This window comes from Equus caballus, chromosome 7 (genome assembly GCF_041296265.1).
Source record: "Equus caballus isolate H_3958 breed thoroughbred chromosome 7, TB-T2T, whole genome shotgun sequence".
Taxonomy (NCBI): Eukaryota; Metazoa; Chordata; class Mammalia; order Perissodactyla; family Equidae; genus Equus; species Equus caballus.
Genome location: NC_091690.1, coordinates 24,392,972 through 24,409,771, shown reverse-complemented (window position 1 = coordinate 24,409,771; position 16,800 = coordinate 24,392,972). Strand labels below are relative to the sequence as shown.

Here is a 16,800-nt window from a genome sequence, read left to right as displayed (position 1 = left end):
ACCTTATGGGGTTAGATGGATCATATGAGATAACACTATGTAAGGTCCTTGAAGCAACAGAACGGCCCAGGGGAAAGCATATAGGACTTGAGGCCAGAGGACCTGGATTTAAGACCTTATTGTTCTATCTGCCTGTGCCCTTAGTGAAGTCATTTAATTTCTCTGACCTGCATTTTCTTTATCTATGAAATGGAAATAATGAAAATGATGCCCACCTCAAAGGGAGATGAATATCAAGTAAGATAACAAAGCCCTTGATGACCTGTGAAGTGCATTTTAACATTAGTGATTGGCCTTGTGATGACGAGACTGAGGGCCAGGGAGGCCAACTGACTTGCCCAAGATCCACAGCTAATGTGGAACCTGATTCTGAATTTTGCCAGGCCCTGGATTCCAGGAGGTCCTCAGTCCACTCCTGCCCTCCAGGGAAGAGCCTGGCTCCCCCTGACCCCCCCAGCTCCCTGCACCTGCCTGCTGGCAGCCACCCTAACCAAATGCAGTGGAGGGTTGGGGGGGGTTACATCGATTTGAATGCTGCTGTTTATATTTGCCTTCCCTCAGGAGTTACCTAGAGTCCTTCTAGCATTGATTAGCTCTATCTTGTTTCCTAATGGAGTAAACACAGGGCCCCTTGGATGTTGACTAGAATTTAACAAACATACCCCTACAACACCAAAATCGGCCACAGGACGCAGCATTTACATGCACGGGCCACTTCTGCCTGAACTCCCAGCTGGGACTGCCCCATGACTTCCCCTTGGGCAGCTGCTGCAGCGGCTCTGAGCAGAACTCATGAATCAGTGGGACTGTTTACAGTTTTTCCGTTTTCATTTTGAGGCAGGAGTGAGTAATTTGAGCCTTGTTGAGGCAGGGGACAAATATCTGTTGATAACAGCAAAGCACGCCCGAGAGGGGCTGAGCTCCTGCCAGTTCGGGCCTGCTAGGGCTGCTCCTGGCGGCCTCTCCTCACCCCCGTCCCATGGGACCACTCTGAGCAGAGAGCTTGCAGCCTTGCCTCAGGCAGACACCTGGAGCTGGGCCTGAGCCCTTCACCCTACCCTACGCCTAAACTCAAGTCTACCCTCTGGGGCTCCACCTGGACCCTGTCTCTACCTGCCCTCCTTCCCCGCTGCCTCCCCACCCAAGCCTGCAGTAGTCCTGGGCCTCCTCCCAACCTCCCCCAGCACAGTCCTGGCCTGCCTGTCAGTTGCCTGCTCCAGGCAGCGCCTCCTGCTCTCAGCTCTGCTCTCCACAAAAGACTGGAGTGAGGTTGAGGAGGGCTGAAGGCAAGGATCAGTCAGGGGAGCTGGGTGGTCTCCCCTCCGGGCTCCGCGGCTTTCATCCCTGCCGCAGGGACGTTCCAGGTTAGGCTCAAGCCCCTGCTCTGACCTCACCGCTTTCTGAAACCAATCTTCTTTTCATTACGCCTTTGAGTTACTGGTGTGTGTGTGTGTGTGTGTGTGTTTATGTGCATATGTGTGTGTTCCCTTTCGGAATGGCAATAAAATAAATCAGAAAAAAAAAAAAAGCCCCAGGAGCACTGGATTGGGAAGAACCTCTGGCTTGACCCATTAATGGTCTGGGAGAAAGAATTCCTGCTCTTTTGGGGGCAACAGCAACTTGCACCCATCCTCTCCAAGCACACACTCCCTTCCAGGGCCTCCTCATCGTATTTGGAACAGAGATGCAGCACCAAGCTCTCAGCACTCCCGAGGGTGTGCAGGTACCCATGGCCGCCTTCTGAAAAAAGACACAGCCTGGAGGGTGAGAGGAGGAGGGGATACAGACTTCTTTGCCTGTGCCTGCCCCAGCAGGGGTCCCCCTGTCCCTGTCTGGACTTGTGGCTCCAGGTTCCCAAGCGCTAATCCACCCCCATGGCTTCCTAAGGAGCAGCACAATAGCTTTATTGAGCTGAGCTATAAATTTCAGCGAGGCCGACCCTGGGAGGAGGCAATTACCTTCTGAGGAGGCTCCCTCTGGACTGACTGCTTCCAACACAAGAGGGTCTTTCATAACCACTCCTTGCCGGCCCGGGTTAGGGACGGCCCGTGCAGTGGCAGGCGCTGAGGGCGCCCCTTGCCCTCCTTATCTCCCCCTGCCCCAGCCCCACCCCTGGTGCGGCAGCATTCAGAGGGCAGCGGTCACAGGAACAAACACTCAAGCTTTGAAGGAGCTATTCGGATGGCTGCTTGTTTCCTTCCAAGTTTTGGCCTCGGCCCAAAATCTGGTTGAGGGAAGGATGGAGAAGAATAAATAACTATATCTTGCAGGCCTTTTTTAAGTTATGACACACGAGGAGAAGTGGAGAGGGGAGGGGAGGAGAGAAAGAGGGGAGGGAGAAAGGCCTTCTCCTTCTTTTCTGGGGGGGGAAATTGCTACATTTTCTAATAACAAGTAACTAGAAAACAGCTGAACCTGAAAACTTCAAACTTCAATCAAAGTCACTCAGAGAGGAGTCGGTGGTTGGAAGAGGCTAGGAAACAAGAGAAAAAAGAACAATTGGTCTGGAATTAATCAAGATATTAATATTAGAAAAGGAGCAGAGCAGACAGGCTGTACCCAGCTTGCTGGGGTGTGAAGAGCCCGGAGCTTTGGGCCAGGGTCTTTTCCTGGGCACCCAGCCCCTTGCCTTCCCCTTACAAAAGGCTCCTGCATGAGGGACATGACCTTGAATGGGGGAGAGGTCAGAGGAGTGTTGAAAAGACTCCCCTCCAAGCAGCCCAGCCACCCTCGCCTCCCTCCCATCCACGCCTCTTCTCCGCAGTGACAGGCCACTGCGTGGGTGGGGACATCTGTCCCCAGGGGCAGGTACCCACGGGGCAGTGTTGATGGACAGCTCTAACCTACAAAGGGACTTGTTTGGTGGGAAACAGACGCTTGGGCTCGCCAGGGCTGTCAAGCCATTCCCCAGCTCTCAACTCATTTAAACGAAAAACCCGAGTATATTTATTCCCTAGTAGACCTGATACACTCCAGCGCTCCTGCCAACTTGCTTTGCAACTTTGTACACAGCAGATCAATGTGTGCAATTTAGGAACAGAGAAATGAAGACTTCTGTGAGGACCAGGGGGTAGGGTGGGGGCTCAGACCCTGCTCACCGCCCCCCATCCCCTCCTTCTAAGACTCTCACTCCGCCCCTCTCCACACACACACCCTGTAGCACTGATCTCTAAGCCTTTAAAAGGCAAAGAAGGTCATTCAGCCACAGATATGAAAGGACAACTCTTCCACGTTAATCTTGGCAAGGCAAGTAACTGGCGCCTCTTTTCTCATGTGCCTCCCATATAGAACGTGACCATGACCATAAGTTCATATAAAACCCCATCTGCACGTCCCGTCCTGAAGGGCACCACCAGACCTGGTGTCCCCACTCCCCCGCCCACCCCAAGGAGCTCCCAAATCCTCAGCAGACTTAAGGAAACTTGGGGACAGGTGACAAAATGTTGAACAAATACAGATGCTATTTACCTTCCAGCCATTTTCCTGCCTATTCTTAGAGGACTAAAAAAAAAAAAAAAAAAAAATTAACTCAGTTCTGTTGTGAAAGGAAGTTGCGAAATCTGCTGTAAGGCAGTGATTCTCACAGGTTTTGGAACTTCCTTCTCCACATTCCCACCCTCTCCTATCAAGGAGGCCACTCAGGGGGAGAAAATGGACTCAACTCTGCCAGCTGGTGTTAAAACAACAAACCTAAAATTCATTTACATAGGGCTGGCCCGCCCGTAAACACCCTCAACACCCAAGCGAGGCCTTGTGGCTACTTTCACACACACCCTCAGGCTGAACACTGCTCCTTTTTCCCACCAAAATTGCCCTTGATGTTCACTTTCATCTGAATTTACTAGAATAGTGACACCAGGGAGAGGGGCACAGTGACTTCTGCTTTGAGCTCCACACCCCTGCTAGGAAGGCGTGAACGCCTCGTAGGATTTAGATGAAGCAGAAATATCGTGCATCTGCTGGGTTCTGCTACGTGCTTTTGTGTACACTACCACAGCCCTCTGCCAGCATCACCTGCTCCACCCCCACCCAAATTCCCCAAACCACAGACGAGAATGTCAGAAACTGGCTAGAATCAGTGACACACCCTAGGTCATACAACACGTGAATGACAGTGCTAGGACTCAAAACCAGATTTTCTGACTCTAACACTAGTGCTCGCTCTTTGAAAGCACCATGATGTGGAAAAGAAAAGGCGAGCTCTGGACCAAGACAAACCTGGATTCAAATCCCAGGTTAAATCTGGTTCCAGCACTTGCTAATGGCATGGCCCTTTATGAGTCTCAGTTTGCTCATCTGTAAAATGGACGACCTAGCACGTACCTCACAAAATGGTTGGGATTACACGAGCTGATGCTGGTAAACTCTGGCATGACGGTGGCCCAAAGGAGGTACAAACAGACACTACTTCCCTTTCTCTTCTCCTTTCTCCCTTTAAGAGAAAAAAAAATGAAGATGTTTTATTGCAGTTTAACATAAATGTACAACTCAATGAATTTTCACCAAATGTACACATCCACGTGCCTAGAAATTGGACCAAGAAACAGAATGTTTTCACTTCCCCCAACCCAGAGGTCCCCATTCCGCCCCTTCCCATTTTGCTCCATTGGTTGTAGTTCCTTCTCTCATTGCTGTACGGGATCCCAGAGTGTGCATATGCTCTATTTATCCATTCTACTGTTGATAAATATTTGGGTTGTTTCCAGTATTTAGCTTTTACTAAAATGTTGCTCTGAACATTCTTGTGTGTGTCTTTTGACAAATATAGACATGTTTTTCTGTTAGCTATAAGATATGTGTATGTTCCACATGAGTAGACACTGCCAAACTGTTTTCCAAGATGGTTGTTCCAATTCACACTCCTACCAGTAGTGTTTGAGAGTTCTGATTGTTCCACATCCACACCTATACTTTGTATTGTCTTTTTTATTTTAACCATTCTGCTGAAAATGCAGTGATATTTCACTGTGATTTTAATTTACATACCCCTGATTCCAAAGAGTTGAGTACCTTTTCATCTGTTTTTTGGTCACTTGGAGATCTTCTTTTGAGAAAGGCCAGTTCAAGCCTTGCCCATTTTTCTATTGAATTGTCTGCCTTTTTCTCATTGATTTGTTGGGTTCTTTGCATATTCTGGATATGAGTTATTTGATAGATATATGTTTTGCAAATATCTTCTCCAACACTGTGGCTTGCCTTTTTGCTTTCTTAGTTGTGTTTTTTGATTAATAGAAATTATTAATTTTAACAGAGTTTAGTCAATTTTCCCATATCGTTAGGCTTTTCGTGTCCTGTTGAAGAAATCTTTATCCAGCCTGGGTCCTGAAGATATCCTCCAGTGTTTCTTTCTAAAATCTTTACCACTTTGCCTTTCTCATTTAGAACTACAATTTATCTGTTTGGTATGAGGTAGGGATTAAAAATTTTTTTTTCCAATAAGAATATCCAGTTGACGTAACACCACTTATTGAAAAAAGCCATCCTTCCCACCACGACATTGCAGTCACCTTTATCATAAATGAGGTGACTGAACGTGTGTGGGGGCCTGCTTTTAGACTGTACTATTTCAATTGGTTTATTCATTCATCATTTCATCTGTAGAATACTATCTTTATTATTATAGTTTTATGTAAGTCTTCAAGATACTTTTTAAAAAGCCAACACCGATATTTTCCCAATGCAGGAATTAAGGAAATGTGTGCACGTGTGCCCCCTTGCTTGTCCCAGGTAGATTGTGCTGAGGCCAAACCATCTGTCCAGTTAGTTGGATGGGAAGAGGGGAAGAAGTAGGGAGAGAATAAAAAAAATATGTTGTGGGAGTTTCATTTTTAGACAAAGTGAGATTGGGGTAAGTTGCCATGTGTCCTTCCTGGTGGGAAGAACCCAAAAACATAAGAAAGTTTACAAAGCAATGGGAAGAGCTTGAGCTAGGAGTCAGAATTCCTGAATTCTAGGCTCAATCATCTTACCCACCAGCTATGTGTCCTTGAACAGCCTGGTTCCTCTGTCTGGGCCTCTTTTCCTACTGTAAAGAGGGGATGGACCCAGATGTCCTCCAGCGTCCCTTCTATATCTAAGAGTCTATAACTATTACTCTAAGCCAAGGAAAGGAGCAGCTGGTTTAGGAACTGCCCCTCCAGTCTATAAAGGTATTTTTCTATTAGAGCAATAGAATACTTTCCTATTATTATTCATCCCCAACACAATATCTAACAGAAGGTGTGGATGCTGCTGGGCTGGAGTCTCCTTTGTATTCAGGACGGGGTTGTTAACGTCTTGCCCTGACCGGAGATTTGGTCTAGCAGGAGACAAGTATGGTTGTGGTGCCAGACGGACATGAGTTCAAATCTTCATTCTGCAACTTATTTGCTACGTGACTTTGGAATAATTACTCCACCTCTCTCAACTTCAGTGGCTTCATAGGTAAAATGGAGGCTAAGAATATTTACCTTCCTCTTGTACTTTTGCCAGCCAAATACATCTCCATAAGGACAAGCTACTGTTTCTAAACTACATAGTGTTGCTGTAGTATCAAAACTCGTCATTATGTATCTCATCACCTCTCACCTGTTCAGTGACTTTACTGTTTCTCAACCCCACCTGCCATGAGCCAGCCAATAAAGGTATCAGTAAATTAATAATTCACCTGGAGCCAACCCAAGGTAACACACACCTGCTCAGAGATTACCTGGTAAGTGTTCCCAGACACTTCCATCCTGGGGAATGTGGTTTTGAGTGTTTGTAAGGTCAGAGGAGAAAGAGTATGTCAACACTAGGAGTTAACGGGGGATCACATGGGACTGTGTTCACAAAGCATTTAGCACAGTGCCTGGTGTGTGGCAAACATAATGATATCTGATGGTGTTTCTATTCTTATCACACCTGTTCTTTAACAGAACAGGTGTTCTTAGGTGAAGAACACCTATGGTTCTTCACCTTAGGTGGAACATACCTAGGGTGACATACCTCCTTCCGTGGCTAGAATAACCACAGGATTCCACCCCCAAGCCAACTTACTGTTTGGCTTAAACAAACTACTGTAGGTTATTTCTTTGGCAGGAGGTGGAGAAGAAGAGCAGGTGGATTGGTAGGGAAGGTGTCTTCTTGGCCTCCATGGGAGCCTTGGCTCTTGGGAACCTTTCCTCCCTCATAGAAAACAGGGTTCTCTTCTAGCTGAGATCTTCGCTAGACTGCCAAAGGGCCCTGTGGCTACAGAGCAGACCTCTGGCCACCAGCCCCTTACCTTCCACTGGTCAAAAAAGGGCCACATCGTCTGCAAAGGTGATTTGCCCTGCAAAGGTGACTGCCTGCCACTCCATGATGTCTCTGTGATAGCATTGTCCCCAAACCAAGGCCTGCTGCAGTGTGGGCCCTCTCAGATGTTTCAGAAAGGTCTTTCCCTCTTCAGATTCTCTCCTCCTGTGTGGCTGGAGGGGAGCAGGCTGGGCACACAGGCCCCCAGCAGGATGCAACAGCAAATCTGTGCATTGCATGCAGTTCCCAGCACATTTGTTTGATCCGTGTCCAGGTTCTCTTAGACATTTTGCTTCTAAGCCGACAGCTGAACATAAAAGCAGTCCCAAGTGGCTGTTTTCAGGTCTTCAACACTGGTTAGCCGCAGTTGGGAAATCTTCTCCTTCCCAGTGCCCCTAAGTGAATTATCACATGTTATCAAGTCAGAGCTTCGGGGTGGCCAAGCCGTAGTCTGCTGCTCCTCCTCTGATGATCCATCACCCGCCGAGTGGGTTATTAAGACATTCTCTGCCCAGGAGTGTGCATCAATCCGCAGCTCGGCTGGCCTTCCAAGGGGGCACGGCAGACAGGCACCTGGCACTTCCGTCCCCCAGAAGATTAAGCCGCTCACTCTGCACCACTCCCTGGGTCCACTGAGGGGTCCTGTGTCTGATCACCAATCCCACCTCCAGCCCATACTTATTCCCGCCCCATCATTGCCCCAGCACCCATCCAAGCCATCCAAGGGACAACTTCCTCGGACGCCAGTCATCCGAGAACACATGAGGCCTTGTCAATCCCACAAAGCCCGCGCTCAGGGACAGACCCTCCGGCCCCTCCTTGCCCCTCTACAACCAGGTCATCCTGCCGCCCTCCGCCTCTGGCTGTGTGAAGGATTAGATTGCACATGAATAAGCAATATTCACTTGGCTCTGAAAGCCTGGAGTAAATCCCTCGAGCTGCTGTATGGGAGCAGCGCAATATTTCCCATCGCCTCCTCCCGCCCCTGTCTGCCCCCCAGCTCCTATTTCATTTGAAGGCCTTTTTTTTGTTTCCTGGGATGTACTTTCAGGTGGGTGACTACGTTAGAACAACACCATCAAAACACAGCATTTAGAGCAGAAAAACAGATCTCTAGGAGCAGTCACTCGATTAACAATGAGGAAAGATACTTGAGGAGTGCATCCTCCTCCCCATCTTGCCTCTCCCTCCGCTGGGAGGAGGAAGAAGGTGGGTCCCTTTGCCTCCCACACAAGCTCCCTGCCTACCAGGTCACGAACCCCACCTACGGAAGGGAAAACCTCCCAGAGGCTTCCTGGGAGCCACCCACTCTGTGAAGAGCCTGTCCTTCAGAGAGATCCGGAGAGGCCACGAATCCCTGAAGTAGGATGTCTTAGCTCAGGCTGCTATAACAAAATATCACAGACTGGGGGGCTTAATTTCTCACAGTTCTGGAGACTGACAAGTCCAGGGTCAAGGTGTGGGCAGACTCAGTTGCAGATAAGGGCCCGCTTCCTGGTTCCTGGCTTGCAGATGACTGGCTTCTCTTCTCGCCTTGTGCTCACAAAGCCTTTCTTAGGTGCATACGCAAAGAGGGAGTGAGACCCCTCTGTCTTGCCCTTCCTATAAGGGCACTAATCCCGTCACAGGGGGGCTCACCCTTATGGCCTCGTCTAGACCTAATCACCTCCCAGAGGCCCCACCTCCTAATACCATCACATTGGGAATTGGGCTTCAATACATGAATTAGTCGGGGCACAAACATCAGCCCATAACACAGGGGAAGGTGACTGCCACTTGTTACCTAACTCACAGTGTGTATTCAGCACCCACTAGAGGAGTCAAGTCCTGCCCCACTGCTGACCTGCTGTTTCCTTGGGTGACTGACTTTATCTCTCCGTGCTTCGTTTCCCTCAGCTGTTAAATGGGAAATACTGCTCTTAAGTGAGATTCTACTCACAAATGTTTAGGACTGTGCCTGACATGTACTAAGTGCTTAAGAAACATGAACAAGTCTCACTCTCATTTCATCCTCCCCCTCCACTCCCCACACCAGGCCAAATTCCAACAGTTCTGCCAGGTATAGCAAAAGGGAGTGTTTAAGAGAGGAAATGTATTTTGCTGTCCTTGATGAAGAAGTACCCACCACCCCTCTCAGGGGTCCTTCCTCAGGCCTGGAAAATTCCTGGTAAACTCGTTTGTCTCTGGCACCTGATGATGAGGATTTTTAGGCTGCTTAATTTTAAAACGGCTTATGATGAGGATTTTTAGGCTGGTTAGTTTTAAAACTACAGATGAGATTCAGGCTCCAAGGAGTGGAATTTGTTTGCCCCTTTGTTGGGAAACATTTACATTTCTAAGGAAAACCTCTATCTGTGAAGATGCCTCCCTTCTGTGCCAGGAAGAAGGGGGATGGCCTTATCTCTAGAGGCTCCTGATCAATGCCAGAGGCAAGAACTTGAGTTGTTTACTGTCTGGCAACCTCATGTAACTGACCCCCCCCCCACCCCCACCCCACAAATCCTCCTTTGTCTTTAGCTGAGGATAATATTCAAGCGGTGACTTCTGCCATTTACTCAATCCGGTTTGATTCTTATCTAAAAGTTGTGGGACTGCCAAATGGCCAGACCCTACGGGCACTGATACCCCTTTAACTTTTTTACATATTCTTTGTCTTGTAAAGAGATAACTCACATACCTATGCCTTAAATTTAGCTCTAACCCTCAACTTGGGGCAGCAGAAACTCTGACTGCCCATGGGTCCTGTCCCCATGCTATTCTACTCTCTAAATGAAAGAGCACTACTGCCAGATCTTAAGAGTCTAAGAAATCTTTCTTTCGACTCCTCGGCTCACCGACCCCGCATCACTGATAGGTGCTCAATGAATCTATTTCAAGAGAAGAAAGAGACAGGAAAAGGAGGCAAGGGAGAGAGGGGAGAAAAGGGTAAGAGGGAGAGGATCGAGGAGGGGATTGAAGGAAGGGGAGTGAAGGAAGAGTGAAGGAAGCATCACCACACACTCGGTCCGCACACACTGAGCTCCTTGCGCAGCCTCGCCCACACTGGCCCCAGCTGCTTTCTCGCCTGACTTCCCTATTTCTACCAGTGGTGTGAGCATTTTCTATTGTCTGAGGCTCAAAACCTCCAGGTCATCTTCAACTCTTCCCGTCTCTTGTTCCTCTTATGCGTCCAACCACTGACTCATAATAACTCTTCATAATGATTCTCAGACATGTTTTTTCCTCTTCTGGCTACTCTCACTGTTAGTTCATGGCTCATCATCTCCCCTCCCCATAATGTGTTCCTCCCTCTAATCTGTGTCCCCACAACCCATTCTGCTCAGTGTAGCCAGATTAATCTTCTTAAGGCACCATTCCCATTATATTATTCTCTGTTTCAAAAATTGACTAAGGTGCCCCTTTCTCATGGGCCCCCACACCATCCCAGCCTCATTCTCCACTCCTGTCCTGTACAGATACCCTCCTCCAGCCTATTTTGTCATCTCTGTTCAGGATGCATTAAGTGTATTTCCATCATGAAGAATTTCAGGTAGATGCTAGACCCACTAGCCACATGTGGCTACTGAGCACTTGAAACGTGGCTAATGCTACTGAGGAACCGAATTTTTATTTTATTTAATTTAAGTTAAAAAGCGGAAGTAACATAAAATATTTTTGCATTAAACACACGTTTATTGTTTTGATAGAACCACATGTCACTTTAACCATGGCATCCCATAAGATATTATTGTTATACTGGAGTACACATGTCCAGAACACGTATAATTTCCAGTGTTAAAAACACTGATCACGTTGGTGCGAATGGATTGATTCAGTTGGAATGACTTCTTTTTTCTCTGCGTCAATGTACCACTGTAATGTGATTATTTAAATTTTTTCTACAGACAGCGTGAATTACTGTGATACCTGTTTCTTTCCATTTTTTTAGTGCCTACTAAAACATCTAAAGTACATCTGTGGCTCGCATTATATTTTCATTGGATTGCTCCGTATTAGCTCTGGGTGATGACACGCTGGAACTTAACAGTAAGGGAGGCTTGGAACAGGTCCCCCTGGAGATGGCATGGCAACCTCCAGATTGAGCTGGTCCTGCCAGTGGTGTCTCGAAAGCAGCCGCTCTAGGCACACTGTGGATCTTCGGTAAACGTTGCAGAAGGTGCAAGAGCATGGCAAGTAGGAGGACAAGCTTGGGAATCAGACTAACACTGAATTTGAATCCCAGCTCTGTTAACTGAGAGATGACTCTGGGCCTCAGTTTTCCCATCTGCTAAACCAGAATGTTAACGTTACCGAACTCGGAGGGTTGCTGTGAAGATTACATGAGATCATACTCTTAGCGTGGTACTTGCAGATAATGGGTGCTCACTAATGGTTAGCTATTAGGCAATTGGATTTAATGGAATAGAGGCAAGAGATGTATAAAATTACTGCTGGTGGCCCGTCAATTCCTCTTTTCTCTGATTCCCGGTCACATGATTGCTAGAAAGGATGACCTTCTGACTCAGAGCTGAGGTTCATGCAGCAATAAAGTCAGCTCATAGGGAAGTATTTTTTACCCATAGACTCAGCACAAAATGCATTCTCGAATGTCCATCAACTAACCACAATGACCTGTCCCTGCAGATCCCATGATCAGCTCTGAGCTCCACCTTCCCTGAGATGGGGTGTGCCGATGGGGTGGGGAGCGAGGGTTCCGAGTTTGCTAAAAAATAATATTCAGGATGCCTAGCCCTTCTCCAAAAACACACTCCGAGCTCTCCCAAGGTCGACTGAACCCCTAGTTAGGTGTCACCAGGGCTCTGGTATATGACTCTCCAAAGAGTTCCAAGGAAAGCTTCTCCTACTCATTCCCACCTTGCTCCCTGCCAAACTAAGAGAGTGTGCTGATCCCTGGCACTACCCAGGCAGACAGCCTATGACTTGGAGACCTCTCCTGGGGTCCTGCCAGGCGGAAGGAGAGGAAGTAGTTTTATAGCTTGAGTCACTGGAGCTCAAGTTCTCTCCCAGTGCTTCCAAGTGGAGAAGGGAAATGACAGTGATTTCAGACAGGGCTGGAAGAAGCGATAAAGCAGGCACCAACTCCAAGTTCTCTGCAATGTTCCGGGACCCAGAGCCAAGAGGAGAGCCAGGGAGTCTTGGATTTAGGACCTGAAGGAGCAGAGAATATTTCAAAGGACAAAAAGCAAAGCACCACGTTTGGGCAAATGAACGCGCACAGGAGCCCATCCTCTTGTGAATGTAATCAACAGGCCCACGAGGTCTGCTAGGGTCCCTCCCTACCGGGTCCAAGGTGACTCTCTGAGAGAGTTGAGGGTTCTGAAGAAGACTGCTGAATACCAGTAAATTCCTCCATTTCCCAAGTCCAGTGTCACAAGGAGGTCTAAAGGTCTCTTAGAGGAGAGGAATATAAGGACCCTTAAGGTTGTAAGTGACTGACACTTTTTTTGATAAAAGAAAGAAAAGAAGCAATTTATTAAAAGGATCTTGAGTATTTCCTATATTCTGAGCTAAAATTGAATGAACAAACAAAAATGCAGAGATGCTACAACAGACCAGCTTCCTCCATGTGGCAGAATTACTCCAAGTAATTGGAGTAGCCCAGTCCAACGTGCATCCTTCCTTTCCTCCTTAGTGACAGAACTACCATTTTATTCAGGGCAACAACGGTTCTCAGCTAAAAGACTACATTTTCCAGCATTCTTTGCAGCCAGGCTTGGCCATGTAACTAAGTTCCCGCCAAAGAGATGTAAGCAGAAGAGTTAGGACTTCTAAAAAGGGAGAGACAAGCTCTTTTTCCTCCCTTTTGTCCTTGCAACTGCTTAGAAAGCAAATAAGATCATTGAAGTCCTGCACCCTTACTGGAACATGAGATAACCTGGAGGCTGGAAACTACACTGAGGACAGAGAAGCAGAAAGACAGGAGCCTGACCTTGGAGCTTTCTGGCTGGTCCTGCACTGCCTACCTCTGGATTTCTTTTACATAAGAGCAAGACGTGTATCTATTTTATTTAACCACTGTTTTGTGTGTGGTTTTGTTTTGTTGTGGCATGGGCGGAGTCAGGGTTTCAGTTAAATGCAGCAAAATCCAATCTTTATTCATATGCTACAATGAGAGTGTTTCCTATTTACAGCATCTTGAAGCAGAAAGGATCTGACTGGCTTCCTCAGTTCTTATTTTTAAAATCCTAGGAAAGTTCTCAGGTTGGCCCAGCCTGGGTCAGGTATTATCCCTGGACCAAGCAGCTGTGGTCATAGGAGTGCGTCCTGAGAAAGGCCAGGAGCTGAGAGGCGACAGGATGGCTCCCATGCTGACCACTGCCAGCAGAGGGAGGGGTCGCAGGCCTTAGATGTAAAGAGAGAGATGAGGAGACAATGCCCACAAGCCCACTATAAGAAGGGGTGGGTTTAAATTACCTTAATTTCCCCATTTCCGGCACATATCATTGTCACCTGTAATGATATCCTTTTATGTTTGTATAAGGCTAGACACTTGTGTGGCAAATTACAACATACAATCCATTTTCACAGTGATTACTTCATTGGATCTTCACATGAATCCTGTAAGGTAGTTATGTGAAATCCCCATTTTACAGAAGCAAAAGGAAGACTGAGAGAGGTTAAGTAACTTGTCCAAAGTCTCAAAGTTGGGGAGTACTGGAGCCGGGTCTCCAGGCGAGGGGCAATTCCTAGCCCACCAACGAACAGATTCATTAAGCAATAACTGAGCTTCCCTTACAGAGAGAGGAGGAGATTAGAGCTGACTTCCCTCCTCTCCCATCCCTACCTCCACGCCCTAAAAAAGACACAGCTCTGTAGTCACAACACTTAGAGTCTAACTGGTGGGGCAGGAGGAACAACAGTGCAGCTATTTAAAACTACAAAGCAGAAGCGTAACTGTAAATTAAATAACGTCTCCAGGAGGGAGGGATGGTAAAGACCGCCTGTGTGTGAAGCGAGGAGTGGTCAGAGCCAGGCGGCAGGCCCTCCAGGAAGGCGGGCCACGGTGCCTGGTGCTGGTGTTAGCCCAGGAAATCTCCGACCCTGGCGGCGAAGCTGTGAGAGCAACAATATCTCAACTGGGACTTTTGTAAAAAGAGCTTTTGATTAGCCTGAAACGTTAGTGTGACTTATTTTCTCAACTCTGATAAATATTTAATTATCAAAAATAATGGTATCGTTTTTTTTTTAACCTTTATGAATCTAGATCACAGTGAGAATTTTATTAAGGCTCTCTTGGCAGTGAACGGCATCCTAGTGTGGCATCTTTTAACTGACATTCCTATAATTAGAAGCCATTGTCTTTTCATACCACAAATTTGAACTGGCTAATTACTCAATGAATATTTAGCTTCTTACGTAGGCAAATATTATGTGAAGAGAGGAACTTTACTGAATAAGAATGCAACCCAGAAAACTTCCTGGGAGCCAGCTGTGGCCTGTTCTATTTGAGGTCTTCTCCACTATCTCTCTTCACCCTATCTCCCAACCTCTTCCATCTCAGACTCACACACACACACACACACACTACACATTCTGGCACTTCTGGGAAAGCCAATGGGATCCTTAGTTGTTGTTGTTTGAATTTTCACATTTTTCCTTTTTTTTTTTTGTGGAAGATTAGCCCTGAACTAATATCCACTTCCAATCCTCCTCTTTTTTGCTGAGGAAGACTGGCCCTGAGCTAACATCCCTGCCCATCTTCCTCTACTTTATATGTGGGACGCCTGCCACAGCATGGCTTGCCAAGCCGTGCGTAGGTCTACACCTGGGATCCGAACTGGCGAACGCCAGGCCGCCAAAGCGGAACGTGCAAACTTAACCACTGTGCCACCGGACTGGCCCCTCACATTTTTATTTCTTAATAAAACATTTGCTAAAATATTTCAACCATTCAAAAATCGTAAAGAATAATATGACAAATACCCTATGCCTACATCGCAGCATGATAAGTAAAACACCCCCAATACAGTTGGATGCTCACGCACTGCATCCCCTCCCCACAGGCCTCTCTTCTACCCCCTATTCCCACTCTCTTAAATTTGACCATCTTGAATTGGGCGTTTATACTCCGATGTATTATTCATAAATAGTACACAGCATTATTTTACACAGCTTACTGCTTTTATAAGTGGTATCGCAGTGTATATATTCTTCTGAATCCTGCTTTTTTAGCTCCGTGGTGTTTTGTAAAATCATCCATGTCGATCCATGTAGCTCTACTTCATTCATTTTTATTACTGGAAAGAATTCCGTGGCGTGAATATGATACAACTTATTCATTTTCCTGTTGATGGAAATTTAGGTTGTTTTTGGGTTTTGAGGGTTTTTGTGGGGTTTTTTGTTATTACAAATCATGCTGCTATGATTCCCCTGCTATATATCTCTTTATGCACTTATATGAGTTTCTCTAGAGCATATACCTAGACTTGCCAAATTGTAGAGAAATGTGTCTTCAACTTCACTAAATATAGCCAAACTCCACTGCTCAGCGAACAGCCGATAAACCACTCAAGAAAAACTGATAGTTTTTAACTCATCTTATGGGTTTGGGCCTGAAGAACCATGTCAGCATTCCTTTCCGATACCCTCTCGTGGCTCCAGTAAGTTTCCAGAGGCCCCTTCTGTGTTCCTTTCCCAAAGGATGCTGGTCTCGGTGAGGTACCAGTCAAAGGCACAAAGCCATGGCCCCAGTGAGTGGACTGGGAAGACTGGCCTGCCTCATTTTCAAGCTGGTCTCCTCTGAGTCTCAGAGACTCACAGCGGGCAGGTAGCATGATGGGCAACTCTGCCTGCCACCCACTGCCACGAAATATCGAGGACCTGTGACTTGTGCCTCTGCTTCCCAGGGACTGAGCAGGGACCACGAGGCCTCAGGAAACTCAAAAACAGCTGCAGGGGATGAATATATTGGTTCTACGGCCCCACAGAGAGAGCTGAGAAGTCTTAAGGACTTGCCCTGTCCAGGGCTACTAGCATTGTCTTAGGAAAATCCCAAAGGGTGGAAAGCTTTCCAGATGGAAGAACAAATGAATCTCTTCGGAAGGATGAGCAAGCACTGTGGAGACGGGAATAGGGGAAAGATTTAGGGAGCAGGGCGCAGTGCGCTTCCTCAGGAATCACCTTTTATAAGGAGCTGCTGAGTCAGTCCTTCATCAGACTCTAAGGTGTGGGGAACTGGGGCTCCCGTGCTTGAGAGCTCACCTCTGGTCTTATCAAGGGCAGACTGGGCCAGGCGTCCGGGAGGCAATCTGGCAGCACCACCACTAGCCCCGATCCAAGAGCTCCCTTAATCCCAGGCCTAGTCAGCCCCTTCCAGGAGGACTGGCTCCTTCTCGCTCAAGCACGCTGCCAGGTCCGAGTCTACCAGAGAACTTGGTTGGGCCCCCAGGACTTTGGGGAGCTGAGTGCCAACCTCGAAGAAAGCTGCCTTCTCTGCAGATCCCCAGGCCAAGAAGGAAACACCAAGGCCACCTGCAGCCTGACCCGGGGGAGCCTGACCACAGAAGGTCTCCAGGTAGCTTTGTAGCCTTGAGATCCTCCCTCCAC

At 47.4% G+C, this 16,800-nt stretch overlaps 1 long non-coding RNA gene across 1 annotated transcript in view; it reads right to left on the bottom strand.

The window, feature by feature from the left end:
* LOC111774217 (uncharacterized) overlaps positions 1 to 16,800 on the bottom strand; it is a 119,553-nt gene that overhangs the window by 66,068 nt on the left and 36,685 nt on the right. The window contains exon 3 of the long non-coding RNA XR_011440774.1: positions 4,324 to 4,432. This is a non-coding gene — a long non-coding RNA (uncharacterized lncRNA). The remainder of the gene's footprint in view (positions 1 to 4,323; positions 4,433 to 16,800) is intronic.